Source organism: Crocodylus siamensis, chromosome 2 (genome assembly GCF_052110815.1).
Source record: "Crocodylus siamensis isolate JL-2025a chromosome 2, ASM5211081v1, whole genome shotgun sequence".
NCBI classification, from domain to species: Eukaryota; Metazoa; Chordata; order Crocodylia; family Crocodylidae; genus Crocodylus; species Crocodylus siamensis.
The window spans coordinates 261,718,129-261,734,214 of NC_143396.1; the positions used below are offsets into that span (position 1 = coordinate 261,718,129).

Genomic DNA, 16,086 nt, shown 5'->3' on the forward strand with positions numbered 1-16,086 from the left:
CACTGGAAATTTTCCAATCACTTCTATTTATTTACTCTTGATTTATACTTGTGTATGATTGCTCAGGCCAACAAAGTCCTCCTAGCCAGCTGACATGTTGGGGTTGGGGCTGAAGATGGCAAGGAGAGGGGCTGACCGGGCACACATGGGGCTCCACTCACATGTGCGCTCCCCTTACCTGAATGGAGGCAGCGGCAGCCTAACCCCCTAAGGTAAGTGGAACAGAGGAGCCGGTGCAGCTGCAGTGGATCCATATGGGAAGCCCCCTGGATTCCTTTTAATTGAGCCAGCAGGGAGCCATGCTCCTGAGCCATGCACTAACAGAGCACACAAGCAGGGGGAGGGCTAGGGGGACTGTCCCCCCAAGGCATGAGGAGTACCCCTGGAGGCTGTCCTTTGGGGAGCTCCTGGATCTCCCCCTGTGGGAGGGAATGTAGAGGGTGGGGGCAGCCAGTAGGCACTTCTGGGTAACCCAGATCACCTGATTGCTGCAGGACAGCCACAGGAATGTCAAACTGTGGCATTTAAAAGCTGCAGTTTGTCCCAGCCCCTGGGAGTTGGGGCTGAAGGTGGCAAGGAGAGGGACTGATCAGGCACATGTGGGGCTCCACTCACACATGTGCCCCCCTTTACCTGAATGGAGGCAGCAGCAGTGGGGGCAGCAGCAGCTGATCCCTCTAGGGTAAGTGAGGCAGAGGAGCCAGTGCAGCTAGGGTGGATCCAGAGGGGAAGCCCCCCCAATTCCTTTTAGTTGAGCCAGCAGGGAGCCGCAAGCTCCTGAGCCGTGAGCTCTGTAAGGGCGCGCCAGTGTTTGGACCAGCGTTCATGAAGGAGGGGCCAGGAGGAAGTCTTTGGCAGGGGAAAGGTGAAGGCACCACACCAAAAACATTTTTTAAAATGGCATCAACACAGACTGATGCTAGGGCCCCTTTCCGGGGGGTACTGCCCACCCATGGCTTCTCTAAGGCCTCCACCCAGACCAAGCCCACAGGGAGGCTGGCATCAACTTGCCCCCTGGTCTGCAGGGGATGCTTGGCAGGGCCAGAGGGGGCAGGGAATGGGGGCTCCCACACCTGTCCCACAGGTGCCCATCTTAGGGCCTTGGAGGGGCAAGTGAGGGAGCTCCAGAAGGAGGTTAGCAGGCTTAGGGGGATCAAAGAAGCAAAGGATGAAATTGACGGGTATTTTCTTTTTTTCTTTCTCTGCAGGGCCATGCACCAAAGGGAGAAGAACCCCAGGTGCCCTCCACAGCAGAATGGCAGAAGGTTCCCTCCAGAGCCAAGGCTGCTTGCAGTGGTGCAGTACTGGTTCCCCTAGTCCAGCTGGGGAACAGTTATGAGACCCTGGCAACACTGGAGAAAGAGGAAGGAGATGAGGAAACCTCTGGAGAGGAAGCCACTCCATTCACAGAACAGGCTCGCAGGAGGCAATTGACCCAGAAGAAGAGATGCCGGGTGCTTGTCAAAGGTGACTCCATTCTGAGAAGAACACAGGGTCCCGTTTGTCACCAGGATCCCATGACATATGAGGTCTCCTGCCTGCCCAGAGCATGGATTCAGGACATGATGGGGATGATCCCAGCCATTATCTGGTCCACTGATTACTACCCCATGGTCCTAATCCATGTGGACACTAATGATGCAGCCAGAAACAACCTGGATCATGTGCTGAAGGACTACCAAGCTCTGGGGGGAAAGCTGAAGGAGACAGGGGCACAGGTGGCCTTCTCATCTGTCCTTCTAGTGAGTGGACATGGACAACACCATGGGACCTGCACCAGGGAGGTCAACTTGTGGCTTCAGAAAAGGTCTCAAGGTGAGCTTCGGCTTTTTAGACCATGACCCATACTTCAGAACAAGAGACATGCTCAGGTGGGATGAGCTTCACCTCTCCCCCAAAGGTAAGCATGGGTTCTCTTTCAGATTGACTGATCTCCTCCAGCGGGATTTAAACTAGGCTAATCGGGGGAAGGGGAGGATGAGGACAAAGGGAACCATGGAACACTGAACCAAGTGACATCCACAAGAACAGCCTGGCCAAGGTAGGCAATGAGCACAAAAAGTACCCAGGGGTCTGGATAGTCCTGGGATTAGGAGACAGTGCATACACCCTTAGGATGCCTCAAATGCCTCTACATTAACGCTCATAGTATGGGGAACAAGCAGGAGGAACTTGCCCTCCTGCTAGATAACACAAACCCAGACATAGTGGGGCTCACTGAAACTTGGTGTTTGCACACAACTGGATGGTAAACATCAAAGTCTTTACACTGTACAGGCAAGATAGAATGGGGAGGAAGTGTGAGGGTGTGGTGCTCTATGTCAAAGAGCAATATACATCATCAGCAAAGAGCATGGGATCAGAGGAGGGGCAGACTGAAGTCCTCTTGGTCAGAATACAAGGGGGTCGGGGGACAGGGACTTAACGGTGGGGGTCTAATATAGACACCCAACCAGGGTAAAGAACTGGACCGGGAATTCTCAGGTCAACTCATGGAGGCAGTTAAGTCAAGGAACATGGTCATCATGGGTCACCTAAACTATCTGGACATCTGCTGGGAAGAGCAGTCAGCCAGGTCTGACCACTCATATATATTCTTCCATCTAACCAAGGAGGTGTGCAGCCTCACCAGGGGAAATGCCTTGTTAGACCTGGTCCTGGCCACAGGCGATGACCTGGTGAGGGGACTGCGGGTTCTCGACCACCTGGGCAATAGTGATCATCACCTACTGGAATTCACCATCCAGCGCAGGGTGTCAAAGGCATGCAGCAAGACAGCAGCCCTGGACTTCAGGAGGGCCAATTTTTATGAGGTAAGGAGACTAGTTGGGGAGGCACTGAGGTCCCAGACAGGAGGGGAGTTGGGAGTCTAAGAAGAGTGGTCATTTCTTAAGGAGACGATCCTCCAAGCCCAAAGGGTGACAATCCCAATGTGGATCAAAGGAGGCAAGAGTACTCAAAAGCCTCCATGGCTCACCAAAATCATCCAGGAATGTCTTAAAGCTAAGAAGAAGGACACAATGGAAGGGAGGGGCCATCACCAATGAAGATAATACCTCCATTGTTCGAGATTGTAGGGGGACTGTCAGGAATGCTAAGGCAGAGACAGAACTGGGACTAGTGATCCGGATAGTAAGATAGTAAGAACTCGTTTTTTAAATACATAGGGGGTAAAAAGAAGGTACTGGGTAATGTGGGGCCTCTGCAGGAGAGGATTGGAAATCTGGTGGTCACACGATGGCAAAGCTAATCTTTTTAACAATTTCTTTGCCTCCATTTTTCTGAGCAAGGATTGGGTCATCCCCGACACTGAGATCCCAGATGGACCCAGGGGAGGTGGAGCCAGGCCCAGGATCAGTGAGGACCTAGTCAGGAAACTTCTGGTGGGATTGGTGTGTTCAAATCAACAGGTCCTGACAATCTCGACCCCAGAGTGCTGAGGGAATTGGCAGAGGTCATTGCAGGACCCCCAATACAGCTCTACGAGCACTTGTGGTGCTCTGGTGAGGTGCCAGAGGACTGGAAAAGGGCCAATGTGGTCGAGACTGTCTCTCACCCCAGTCTCATTAAAAAATTAGGTGACTGTGGTGTTGAGGCTTACACAGTGAGATGAGTCACCAATTGGCTGGAGGACCACAGCCAGAGATGGTGGTGGATGGGTCATTTTCAACCTAGAGGGACGTGGGCAGTGGGGTTCCCCAAGGCTCAGTCCTTGGGCCCGCACTGTTCAACATCTTCATCAGTGACTTGGACGAGGGGGTGAAAAGCACCTTGTTCAAATTTGCAGATGACACTAAGATGTGGGGAGAAGTAGGCACGCTAGAGGAAAGGGACAGGCTACAACTACATCTGGACAGGTTACAGGGATGGGCGGATGGGAACAGGATGGGTTTCAATACTGACAAGTGCAGAGTACTGCACCTGGGGAGGAAGAACCAGCAGCATACCTACAGGCTGGGGAACTCCCTTCTCATCAGCACAGAGGCAGAAAAGGACTTGGAGTCATTATTGATTCCAAGATGAACATGGGCCGGCAGTGTGGGGACGAAGTCAGTAAGGCTAACCGCACCTTGTCATGCATTCACAGATGCATCATGAACAGGTCCAAGGTGGTGATCCTCCCCCTCTATGCGACATTGGTCAGGCTACAGTTGGAGTACTGTGTCGAGTTCTGGGTGCTGCACTTCAGGAGGGATGTGGCCAGCATCGAGAGGGTCCAGAGGAGGGCCACTTGCATGATCAGGGGGCAGCAGGGCAGGCCCTATGAGGAGAGGCTATGGGACCTAAACCTGTTCAGCCTTCACAAGAGAAGGCTGAGAGGGGATGTAGTGGCCATCTATAAATTTGCCAAGGGAGACCAGCAGGGAATGGGAGAATCCCGTTCCCCCAAGCACTACGGGGAGTAAGAAGGAATAACAGCCATAAGTTGACTGAGAGTAGATTCACACTAGACATCAGGGGGCAGTACTTCACTGTCAGGGTGGCTAGGAGCTGGAACCAACTTCCAAGGAAAACGGTGCTCACTTCTACCCTGGGGGTCTTCAGAAGGAGGCTAGATAATCAACTAGCTGGTGTCATTTGACCCCCAGCATTCTTTCCTGACACAGCAGGGGGTCGGACTTGATGATCTGCTCAGGCCCCTTCCGACCCTAGAAACTATGAAACTAGGACACTATGTTTAGTAACTACAGAATTTCACCCTAATTTTCCAGAAGCCCTCTCTAATTTTTAATACTTATGCAAGAGTTCTTGTGTGGTGGGTGGTAGAGCTGTTAAATTGTTTCACTACAGGTTCTTAGGCATAAGTTTGTGCTTCACTCCAGACTTGTACTGAAGTTTGTCCCTAACTGACCTAACCATAACTGGCAAGCATAATCCTGGTCACATCACTCCTTAGTGTGCTATTGGCTAACATTGGCATGCCTTAGCTATGGCAGGCCAGTGGGCCATCTAGACTCAGGATGGACTTCTGAGTGATTTTAAGGAAAGATGGTTTCCTATTAAGTAGCTTTCACCTGGGTTTTATTTGACCCTGGCTCAACCAAATTATCTATTGAAATTATGCATCAAATATTTATTGCAGGTGAATGCATAGGGCAAAAAGTAGATGAAACTTTAGGTATTGATTTTGAGTAAATGTTTCTTTTACTCACCAATATAACAACCTCTTTCCCACCCATGAGAAATTGGCAATAGAGGATGAGCTGCTGACTTTGTTGCTAGCCTGACATTAAACAATCTGAATCTATGATAGCAACACTCTTGTGAGAGTCCTGAAGAGATTGCTTTGTCACTTTGACACTTTGTCAATGGCAAAGTCTACACAGATACGAGTTGGTGCCAATGAGGGCATCACATTTAGCTTCAAAGCCTACTTGATATGGAAAGAGAATTTCATGGTCTTTTAAGCAGGGCACCCACTGAACCTGAACCAGACTTTTAAAAGTAATTTCAAAGGCAGGCTGAAATACTGAGATTGGCTGATAATTATTTGGGTCAATCATATCACCTGCTTTTGAAAACACAGATTGCTTTTGGCATATCACTAAGTGTCAGGACATGTTTTTGCATGTGGGACACAATGAGCAAATGTAACTCCAGGGCCACAGCTCTGCTGAAGTACATAAGCTGCCTGACATTTTTAAACAAAGAAAATATGTTGCCAAATATTGTGAAATTGTGTTATTCTTGGTTGTTGTTGTTTCTGTCTCTTCTGTTGATGAGTTTTGCTTCCAATTTCCTCCTGTCATACAACTCAGCTACTTCCCTTTGGGAAAGAAAATCTGCCATTTGAACATAATACTTCTCTCTGAAAATCGTTAGCTTACATAGACATGCTGAGGGAAAGCATAGGATCTGATGGACTACAATGTTGTCTGTGTGCTCTCAAACACCTTGAGGCAATAAAGCATGGGCCAGGCTCCCTTTATTCTTTTGCATCCTGATTTTTCTCTTGCTTGTAGTTATCTTGTGAACTGGAAATTATTTTGCCTGAATGTCTTATTCTGCTCAAATGGAGGATAGAGAAAGAAATAACTTCTTAAAGTTTTTGTTTGTTTAGTTTTTGTTTAAGATAAATCCCTCCTATTTATGAATGCTTTAAGTACTAGTTTGCAAGTTTTGTGGTCATAAGTTTAAGTCTTATAAAGTATTTCCTGCTGAAATGTCATGCTGGCTAGAATTCAGCAGCAAATAAATATTGCTGTCCTCACTAATTTGAAACAGTATGAGTTTTAAACCTCTAGCTGCAGGAGATTTATTAAGATTGCAGTTTTCATCACCCTCCCTTCAGTCCATCAAGCTAGGTCAAAGCTGTGGAACCTATTTTTTTTAACTTGCTGTAATTTCCATGTCTTTAAACTATGGCTTATAAGACAACAGTGTTAGAAGCATAAGTTTGAAATAAATACAATATTTCTCCTTGTAAGACTGTTAATCTTACATCAGTTCTGGGTTGGAAGGAGAATGATTTAATATGTTATTGAACTATGGTGTTATGAATAGAAAGAGATTCTTGTAAACAACTGTGTGCACTACATTTTGCCTTCTTACTGAGTCTATTTGTTAAATGGATGTTCATTCTTTGGGACATATTTAAGAAGGATCTGTGTCCCTAATGTATATAGTAGACTTGTCTATTTAACAGATGTACTATTTTGACTATTACTTAACAAAAAATGTCCATGGTTTCCCAACATATCATAGAAAAGAAGGGCTAGAAAAGACCCCTGGAGGCCATCTAGTCTGACCCCTGCCTGAGACAAATCATCCCTATTCAAGCTGTCCCCTATTTAACCCATCCCATACACATCTTTTTCAAAGTTATTACTAAAAGAACACAGTCAAACCTGTAACACAACTACAAGGCGTATCACTCTAACATGCCACAGGTAAAATGGGATAACAGTGGCCAGTGTTCTGCTGCTGCGAGTTTGGTAAAATACACCTGGCCCCATGCAGCAACCAGCCAAACCCAGAAGCATGGGAAATACTCATAGCATAGCATAGCATAGAGATACCTCTTTCTAGATCAGCCTGACCAAGGTTATAGAACCTGTCTTTCATTAAATACCATCTACCAATTCTGTTATGATTTTGAATGCTTTAAAGTCACTCCCCTCAGGAATGCCAAATGCCAAATTAATGATAATGTTCTTTTGTAGCACCATCAGGTTTTGGTACTTACGGTGAAACTTGCCTGTTGGTGCAAAGCCTTCCCTCAAGATAGCTGAAACTCAGTTATGCTTAAGAGTGGAGTAGCCCACTACTGAGGGTTTGGTTTTCTATCAAAATGCTTTTTATGCTTCTGTGGAAATCTCCAATGTATTTTCTCAGCCTATTCGTTTAGGCTATTCACAGCTACTAGGCTTTGGCCCTAAGAGCTAATAAAATGTTTATAAACTCTAAATAAAATTATAGATGTGACAAAATGGGAGGTCAGTGAGACAGTTCAGATTGCTTCACTGGAGCCTTTTATCACAGATGAACTGGCAAGAGGCTGATGTTGTGAGACCCTAAAAAAGCATCAACCATTTTCAAGACATGTTTTCACTTGTCATGGTCTTTATTTTAAAAAACAGAGAGAAAAAACTGTGTCTTAAGGCGGGGGGGGGGGGAAGGGGGGAGAATGTCTTTAAATCAAGCACCACTGCCTCCCACAGCTCTTAACAAAATGTGCCCTGATAACTTTGGCTGGATTACCCATATATTAGGCAACTTCAGGTAAAGCAACAATTCTGTTCAGCATTATATATTACTGTAACAAGGTGGTCTATCTTCTTAAGACAGAGCAGGCAGCCCTGTTAAGGACACTTAGCTGTGGAGCATTCTTCTAATGAAGGTGTGTCCCACTGGGCATTTAAAACCCAGAGGAGAGAGAAGAGGACAGACTGAGAGAACAGCTTGCAATGAGGAGAAACCAGGCTGTTGTGCCAGGGAGAAGCCAGAGAAGAAAATGGCTTCTCTTCTAATGCCCATAGAGGATGGGGGATTTGGTTTGTTCTATCTGCGTTACCAGAGACTGCAATTTGTTTGATGGATCTTGTAGCAGTCCCGGGGCAGCTGTGATACCCCCGGTGGCCTCACAACTCCTGCTTTACTCTGGCTCTCCAGGTTTCTTCTCCCTCTCACTTAATGTGCCTTGCTGTTATTATGTTTAGGAGAAAGGGAGGCTTCCCCCAGGATCTCAGAGCAAATCTTCATCTACTGCTCATCTGCAGTTTCCTTCTAGACCCCTCTGATCTTTGTCCTGCTGTCAGGTAGCAGATAAGCCCTCCCAGCACATCTGTACCCTATTGTACTAGTTGTCTTAGTAACTAATTTCTTGGCTTCCAGCCTCCCCTAGTCATGCCCATGATTCACAGGTGTTAAAAGTTAACCATTCTAGGGGCACCTCTCCCCATACAGGGTCAAAATCTCAGACCCTTATTGGGACTTCTCCCTTCTATTCCATTTCTCTTGATGGGCCCTTCCAGTCTAAGCCCTTCATGCTGGATCTTACTTCTGGGTTCTCTTGTCTAGTCTCTCTCAACTTTGGGCTCTGACCCTAATCCCACCTCTCCAGGACCATGGTCCCCTGGTCCTGACTAAGCCCCTCCTGGGTTCTAGTTTTGCCCTTCAAGATCTATGTGCCGCTGGCCATGATTCCACCTCTCTAGGGCTATGATTTTGCCCTTGAAGGGCTGTAAGTCCCTAACCCTGGATCTGCCCCTCAAAGGCTATAGTTTTACCCCTTGGGGTTGTGGTCTCACCTCTCTAAGGCTCTGATTTTGCTCCAGTCTCTCTCGGGTGCTGGGTCCGTGGCACTGCCCATTTTCCAGTTGCTGTGAATTTCTCAAGTTTAGGCTTCACCCCTTCTCAGGTGCCACCTGTCATAGCCATTGGCCCCTAGGGCACTGTCATAGCCATCTGCCCCTAGGGCACCACTGAGACCTCCAACTTTACCTAAGAGTCCAAATCCAAACCACTGGTCTCAACTATGATAAAAACATAATCACACTGGCTACAACACAAACTCCAAGTCTATGTGCTGTGTAATGAACTCCCCCCTGCAAGCTTCTAATTTCTTACTTGCATTCTTCATTATAGGCAGATCTCTCAACCATAGACCTCTCAACACAGAACTCCTTCCCTGGCAGCCCACAGGACCAGAATGCCCATCCTAGCTCAAGCCTGGGTTTATATACTGTCTAATACTACTTGTCTAATCCTACTAGGACCTGGTTTAAATCAGGGGTCCAGCTCGCAGAGAAGTAGCTCCTGCTGCTGATTGGTCGAAGGGCTTTGTCAGCTCCACCGCTTGCTCCTGATAGTTGGGAGGCAAAAAACACATTTTTAAATATGCTGGATATTTTGCCTCCCATCCAGTCTGCTATTGCCGCAAACTGCCCCAAGCAGTTACAGGACTAATATAGCTAAGTAGTCTACAACAGAATAAAAGACTTGCTTAGAATTACATACACACAGAGGCACAGAAAAAGAATGCATATGCACACGCACATGAATGCATGCATGCATGCATACATAAATGAGTGCTTTGTATTAGCCAATGTAGGGCCATCTTATTTTTCTCTTTCAGTTTAACTCCTTGGAAGACAAAAATATATATATAATCCAAATGACAAAAATCTATACATTGTAGAAATAACTGACCTTTAATTCATCTAGTTCCTCTCACCTTCCATGTAGGATTACTTATATTTTCGAAGACTTTCTCTGTTTTTGTTTAAATTGTACATGTTCTATTCTTGTCCTATTTGCTCATGTTTTTTTTTTTTTAATTATACTATTTCCTTAAAATATTGTTGCACGTTTTATTTACAAAGGTTATAATTACAGTAATATAATATTATGCCATCATAATAATTCTGGCCCAGCTATAGCATAAATAGGAGAACAAGAGCTTTAACAAAGCCAGTTGGAAACAACTTTATAACTTTTAACCAGAGCATGAAACTCAGATTATGTATCACCTATAGAGAAATAACTTGTCCTCAAGTCCTCCATCTGCACTTCATCCTCAGTGTATCAAAAGGCTCAATATGTCTCTACTGGCCAATAGGTAAAGTTCAATTTCTACAATTCATCATGATGTGCTGTGTACTTCTACCCAGGCCAAGTTTCAGGAGCTTTGAGGCAACTTTCCCTAGACACATTTCCTTTTTAGGTCCCAACACATACATACAGGCATTCAGAAGATATTTGTTTGTAGCATATCCAACAATGTTTTACATATGGTTTTCTTGGACCTCTTCATTGACTCAAAATATAAAAACATGTGCATGGTATTTCCAAGTCTCTCATTATACTGTCATCACTTATCTGGGACAGTTTCAACAAGTCCTATGTAAACCTATTGTTTTCAGCTAAATTAATAGTTTCAGTGGGATACAATCAAAGGTATGTAGGGTAGTTAGGTCCCTAAGGCCCATTATAAAACACATAGTGAAATTATACGTAGTAAAAGTCAATCAGAGTTGGAAATCTCCCCACTGGCTTTTACACTTAAGAAGGATTTGTACATATTGTCCCTTCTTTCTTCATTTAAATCTCCTGTAACACCATTTATCTTATCTCCTTTATACACAAATTTTAAACAATAAATATCAGTTTTCGTAGGAAAAAATATATACGGCCAGATCCAAAAAAGTTCTTACATGGATTTTAACTGCCTAAATCCAAAATTATGATCCAAACCTCTGTGTTCAGAGGCTACTTATCTCGAGTGGCATCTAACATATTTGTCCTGAACTTTCCTTAAGTGTCTGTAGTTCTGCTTCCTGTTCATGCCCAGAAATACCCTGGCCTGAGCAGCTGGACACTCACCCTCTGCCACTTTAGTTTAAAATGCTGGAATCTATTCTGAGCACCTGCCAAATGCTCAGCATTATGGTGTCTGTTTTGGAGATGCTAAGTTCCTTCTGGCCCTTAAGGGTACATCTTCTTCAAACTCCAAGGTACCTCCAATTAACCATCATCTACCATTTTGATTGAGAACCACATGGACATATGTAAGGTAAGCTTATGGCATTTTGGTACTCAATGATAGGATGCATAAGTGTGCAAAGCACCCAACTAGTCCCTTTTCCTAAGCACAAGATGAGAACTTGTATCTGGCTAGTCAGTAACTTGACCCACTTGATTGCAGTGTACTTCACAATATCACTAGTTTATTATCTTCCTTCAGTAGATCTGCCTAAATGTGTATATGGTTTGTTTTTTATCTAGCAGACTTTACTTTATGCTTAGTGTTCTCCTATACTTAGAAGAGAACAAGGCAGTAAGCAGGGATCCTAGTTTTCTCTGATTTAAAAAATCCCCACATTTTGGTTAAGAATGTAACCCCAAATCCACATTTTTCCATGATTAAAATGAAACACCACTAGATAGATACATTAGTGGTGTTGCATTTAAATCTTGGAAAAATATGGATTTGACTGAATTAACTGAAAATTGGGGATTTATTTTTTAATTGGAGAAAACCAGGATCCCTGGTGATTGGGAACAGCCAGTATAGATTCACCAAGTGCAAGTCTTGCCTGACCAATGACTGATTTCTTTCATTGATAAGATGATAGGCTTTATGGATGGGGGGAGTGGAGGGCGAGAAGTGGATGTGATATATCCTGACTTAGCAAGGCTTTTGACAGTCTCCCCCAAAATTATCATTAAAAGGCTACAGAAATACTAATGAAATAAAAGTGCTGTAACATAGATATATAACTTGTTAGATAATCATGATAGATACATAGGGCATGTGCATACATGCAAGCACATGTGCTTGCAGCAGCACAAATAGAAGCAGTGCAAGTTTGAGCCATGGCTTTTTGCCTCAGTACATGTGCCTGGACATGCACTTGGGTGTGAGGCAACTTGTGCCACTTGGGCAAAATAACCTGCCTGGCTTCCTCCTAGAACTGCAGTCAGAGGGAGCCCGGGGCCAGCATCTGTGCTATCCCCTGCAGTATCAAAACTTCCCTGTCCTGGCCCCATCCATGCAAAAAGCTGCTCTGACAAGCAGCTCAGGGCTACTCACACTCAGGAGCTTCTGGGGGAGGAGCCTCTGGAAGGAAGTTGGCCACGCCCCTTCCTGTCCAAGGCTGCTCCTACTGTGGCTGGTTGCTACGAGCTTGATCTCAGGAGCTACTCTCAGGAGTAAGCCAGACTGAGTTTCCCCAGCCCTTGCATGTGTGTTTCCCCGCCCCCACACATTCTCAAAGCCTGGTTCTTTTTTTTCCTGTTGGTCTGTGGCTTATTGAGCTTCAACCCCCTTCTTCCCTTCCTTCCTATCCCCTTTCTGCCCCACAAACCCAGCTTGTCCCTACTAAATTCACCAGCCCCATGGGATACTTTGTTTTTCTTTATTGTCTTCCCTCATGTGAAACAATGGCAGGGCAGGAAACTTCTTGGGGTGCAGATGCCCAACAGAGCTTCCTGCAGCCCCCACTATGGTGGTGGATCCCAGCCAAGCCCCCAAGGGGATGCATGCCCCTGCAGCCTCCACCCCGGGGGCAGAGTCCAACCAATCTCCTCCAGGGAAGGAAAAGCTTGCAACCTCCACTGCAGGGGCAGGTAGGATTCTGGTAGGGAGTCACCCCTGGCCAGGGCTTCTCTGGAGGGGTTCACAAGCCCCCTCTCCCATTATTGGAGACCAAGGACAAGAGCAGTGGGAAGGGCTCCTCTTCAGCCTCCTCCACAGATGGGGGTGGGAAAGGCAAGGGCCCTGCCCCGAAGTCTACACCACCAGCACCTGAGGGGACCAGGTGCACTACACCAGCCACCACACCCACTCAGCCTGTCCCTGGCCCTAGCTTAGGCCATTACCATGGCCCCCTGGGGGGAAGCACAGCTATATACAGGCAGCTACAGGAAGACCCAAAGCTGGGGGCCTGGACCCTCCACTGCTAGCCCTTCCAGCTTGGGCAGCAGGGCCCCCTTTCTGGCACTCACCCACAGGCATGGCATGAAGTGCCAACTGCCCAAGCAGGAGAAACTGCACTTTGAGACATGGGTGCAGGCCCTGGCTCAGGTAGTGGGGGGCCCCAAGATTGTGGCAGCATCCTGTTTTCATGGCAAGGGGGTCTTTACCCTTGCCTTGGAGGCCACTGCACAAAAGGCAGTGAAGAGGAGGCTCATGGTGGACGGCGAGTACCTCCTCCTTGAGCCTCTCGAAGAGCTGGGGACCAGGGTGGTCCTCATTTCCATCCCTCCCTATATCTCCAACTGGGCCCTGCTCCCCAGCTGCAAGCCCTGGGGAGAGTTATCTCCCCGGTGGTGGCCCTCTCACTGTGGGGCCAAGACCCTGCCTTCCGCCACGTGTGCTCTTTCCATCGCCAGGTCATGATCCAGCTGGCGGTGGGAGCATGGCTGGAGGCTGAAGGGTGCCTAGTAATTCCTTACTGGGGGGCCCTGGTGAAGATTTTCTATACACTGGGGGACCTGCAGTGCTTCTGGTGCTGTGCCCTGGGGCACTCACATCGTAAGTGCACTATGGGTCATGTCAGGAGGGTATCTGAGGGTCCCACTGGAAAAAGGGGTGCCCCTACCATTGGTGTTCCACCCCCCTTGGGTCCCCTGTCATCTCAGCCACAACTACAAGCCCACCTGTGAGCTCAAGGGGACCCACCCCACAACCAAGTCTAGTGAAGTCCCAAGGAGGGAACCAGCAACTGGAGAGAGAGAGGGACCAAGCCTCTCCTGCCCCCATTGTGGCTGCCTCACCTCTGCAACTCTCACCTTCTCTTGGTGAAGCCTGTCAACCGGAAGACCACCCCATGGCTGAGTGGGTGCAGGTCCTCTCAGGGAGTAAAGGCAAGAGGAAGGCCAAGGCACAGCTAGACATGGAGGACTCCTCTCCCCCTCCCAAGACCACCACATGGGGGGGTGGGGAAGAGCAGCCCAGGCTCCAGGGGCCTCCCCAGCTGTGCCTGACACCCCACCCCCAGGAAAGATCAAACAGGTGATCTCCACAGAGGAGGTTTTGGGGCTGCTAGATAGTCCCAAAAAGGAGCCCATGAGGGAAGCCCTTCATTCTGCTGACCAAGGCCTACCTCCTGAAACCACAAGTGCCAAGACTGAGGCCTGCCCAAAGGAAGGCCTGACAGCAGAGCCTCCTCCCTCTGATCTAGGAGATACAGAGGCCATGGGGCTCACCGCAGTGAATTCTGAGGGAGAAGGTCCCCTTTTCCAGGACCCCAAGGCAGATGCCAGAGCCACCCCAATGCCTGGTGGGTCTCTCTATTCCCCCTCCCAGGAAAACCTCACCTGCAGCCTGCCCCATAACCCCACAGCAGAAGGGGTTGTGGTGGGGTCCCCTAATCAAAGGGCTGATCTTGTTGGAGACCCTGCAAGACCCTCCCCCAGGGCACCAGTTCTACCCCACCATTTTGTGAAGAAGGGGGCTACAGAGCTCTTCTGATCCCAAACACTTTCCCAACCGGGATCTTAGTGGACCAGGGGGTTCAGATGGTGCCAGAAGAGCCCTCTGAGGTCCAGGACCAGGAGAAGAATGCCTAAGAACCAGCAGGATCCATGGAGCCTGCTGACCTCATGTTCCCAGTAGTCCCCAGGAATGAGCTACTTGTATTTCTTGACTGTGACTACACCTGTCTGTCTGCCAGCAAGGTACAGCTAGCCTTGGACTGCTGGGAAGATTTTGACAGCATCCTCACCAGTGTGAGGGCACTGGCAGTGCAAGGCATGGGGCCCAAAACCTGCAATGCCTGGATCTATAGACTGGCCCGCAGTTTCACAGATGCCCTCTATGCATATGAGAGGGTGCCATGTGAACTGGTGGGCCCCACACCAGGCACTGAGATGTGTTAGGCCCCTGCTGAACCATCTATTCCACCCCCTCCAGCCATGAGGTCATTTAAGATCATGACCCTCAATGTCCATGGCTGCAGGAAGGGTCACCAGAGATGCTGAGACCCATCCTTCCTTTAGGAGGGGGGGATACCCTATGGTATACTTGCAGGAGACCCTGATGACTCCAGCTGATGAACCAAATTGGCAGATGGAGTGGGGGAGGCAGGGTCTTTTTAGTCACCTCTCAGCCACCTCATCTGGGGTGGCCACCTTGTTCTCCCTGGGCATGTAGCTAGAGGTTCTCCAGGATGTTGAGGTGGTGCCAGACCACCTGCTGCACCTCTGAGTCGAAGTGTGGGGACTGGTCCTGAACCTTTTGAATGTGTACATCTCTGCAAAAACCCAGAGTGGCAGATTACTTCTGCCAGAAGGCCACATATATCAGTGCTCTCAACTCTTGTGAGTGCCTGGTTCGTGGCGGGGACTTTAACATCACCCTAGATGCATGAGACCAGTCATGAGGCCACCATGGGTGTCCTCGGGGAGATCCTGATGGACTATTCCCTGATGGACTATTCCCTGGTGGCCTTCACTTATGTGAGGATGGGGAAGAGCAGGTATGCCACTCCTGGTTTGACCGGGTCTATAGCTGTTTGCCACACTTTGCCCAAGCCCACTCTTTTGGCATCTGGCCAACCCCTTTCAGTAATCACCACCTTGTCTGGGCCCAGGCCATGCTGGGGGTGTCTGGGGTCAGCTTACTGGCATTTTAATGCCAGCCTGCTGGAGGATGTGGGCTTCAGGGAGGCTTTCCAGGAGTTCTGGCTGGCCTGGCAGGAGCAACGGGCAGATTTCCCCTCAGCTCAGAGATGGTGGGATGTGGGGAAGGTACACATCTGGCTTTTTTGCTACAGCTACACTTGGGGGCACACCCAGGAGAGGGAGGAGGTTCGGAAGCACCTCAAGCAGGAACTGCTAGAGCTGGAGAGGCACCTGGCCATGGACCCAACCAACCCGTCCCTCTGCAGAGAGTGTTGGGAGAGGTGGGAAGAACTTTGTACTCTGGACGACTACTGCGACCACAGTGCATTTGTCCACTCATGCATCCAGCTACTTCAGGAGATGGCCCACAGCTCCCACTTCTTTTATGCCCTGGAGAGGAAGCAAGGGCCCAAAAAGTACATCACCTGCCTTCTGGCAGGTGACAGCATCCCCCTCATGGATCCAGGTGAGATGGGCACATGGGCTCTTCTCCCTGGATCCAACTGATGCTGAGGCATG

The 16,086-nt window shown here is 48.2% G+C and overlaps 1 pseudogene; it reads left to right on the plus strand.

The window, feature by feature from the left end:
* The first annotated feature begins 897 nt into the window (after positions 1-897).
* Positions 898-16,086, plus strand: part of LOC149872108 (uncharacterized) — a 19,737-nt pseudogene continuing 4,548 nt past the window's right edge.